The sequence below is a fragment of the Panthera leo genome, chromosome F2, assembly GCF_018350215.1.
Source record: "Panthera leo isolate Ple1 chromosome F2, P.leo_Ple1_pat1.1, whole genome shotgun sequence".
NCBI classification, from domain to species: domain Eukaryota; kingdom Metazoa; phylum Chordata; class Mammalia; order Carnivora; family Felidae; genus Panthera; species Panthera leo.
Genome location: NC_056695.1, coordinates 27,051,953 through 27,053,491, shown reverse-complemented (window position 1 = coordinate 27,053,491; position 1,539 = coordinate 27,051,953). Strand labels below are relative to the sequence as shown.

The window sequence follows — 1,539 nt, the reverse complement described above, 5'->3', positions numbered from 1 at the left end:
AAAGCCCTTAAGAAGAAGCTGGCCCTATGTTAAAGGTTAAACACTTCAGAAATAACATTATTTGGGGGGAAATTTTGACTCATTATTTGGGGATAATTGAATTGAGTCTTAAGAAATTCAGATATTGATGGGAGTGAGGAGATCAGGGGCAGGGTAAATGAGTGATGCGCATTGAAGAAGGCACTTGTTGCTATGAGCGCTGGGTGTTGTATGTAAGTGATGAATCACGGGAACCTACTCCCGATGTCAAGAGCACACTGTATACACTGTGTGTTAGCTAACTTGACAATAAATTACCTTAACGATTCAGAAATATGTAACATTTAATAAGCTGGGTACATTTTAATAAGCTGGATGCATTTAATAATAGTGATAGTGATATACATTGGCTATGATGTAGCTTTCTTACTTAGGATATTATTGTGATTATAGAGCCACTAGTTTAAATAGACTGTAGTTATTTGGCAGAAAGATCCTATAATAAATACATTACATCCATATTAATACCAAGGAGCAATTAGTAACTTTCAAGTTGAGATTCAGTTTATTTATATACATCCTTCTCCAGATTCTCATTAAGTGCTACCCCCATTTGTTATGTTTTAACAGATGTATGAGACACCAAAGAGGAAATATGTCAAATCAAATTGTTTATTATTTGATCTTAAAAGATGATCAAGAGGAGCAAATGTCCAATGTTTAAATTCTAGGACCTAAAATAAATATTTCAGAAGACTCTCATCTTTTGTTGATTGCTGAAATACACAACAGAATCTCACTTCCTCACTACTTAATTTGCTGTTAAGAAATAATTTCTTGAAAAGAATTGCTTTGTCTGACAAAAATGGAAGATGGAAGGTCTACCGAAATAAGCATTATGTGTGTGTGTGCATATAGATATTGATATAGATAGATACAGATATAGATTGCCCACTTTGGCTGCACACATAATAGAACTGAAATGATACAGAGAAGATTAGCATGGCCCCCCATAAGGATGACACACAAATTTGTGAACTGTTCCATATTTTTGCTATAAATGAAAGTTAAGATAGTAAATCCTAAGTTTTTATCACAAGAAAAATATTTTTTGTAACTGTATGAGATAATTATGTTAAGTAAACTTGTAATTACTTCATGATATATGTAAATCAAATCATTATGCTGTGTCTCTTAAATGAATGCAGTGCTATATGTCAATTATATCTCAGTGAAACTGGAAAGACTGATTATGCCACAAAGGCACAAACTGAAAGGTAAAAAAAAAATAATAATCATAGCAACAAAATAATGTTAGTCTATTTTACTGAATACTGAGTTAGTGCAGGTTCTGACCCAGGTATTTTTTCACAAAAATTCTAGGAAGTAGTTAATACCAGTTATACTTCTTCCCAATTTATAAACATAGAGACTGAGAATTTTTTCTTACTTAAACTCCATAAACACTTATACTAGAAGTGCTTAAATACCAGTGAAAGAACTTGGTTTACAAACTATGACTGGTGAATACAATGTTTCAGGGGGATAATATGCTCCTTC

General features: G+C 32.4%; 1 non-coding gene across 1 annotated transcript; it reads left to right on the top strand.

Moving 5' to 3' along the window:
* The first annotated feature begins 928 nt into the window (after nt 1–928).
* On the top strand, nt 929–1,032 carry LOC122211343. The gene has a single exon (XR_006198643.1). It is a non-coding gene; the product is annotated as a U6 spliceosomal RNA (small nuclear RNA).
* Nucleotides 1,033–1,539: the final 507 nt, after the last annotated feature.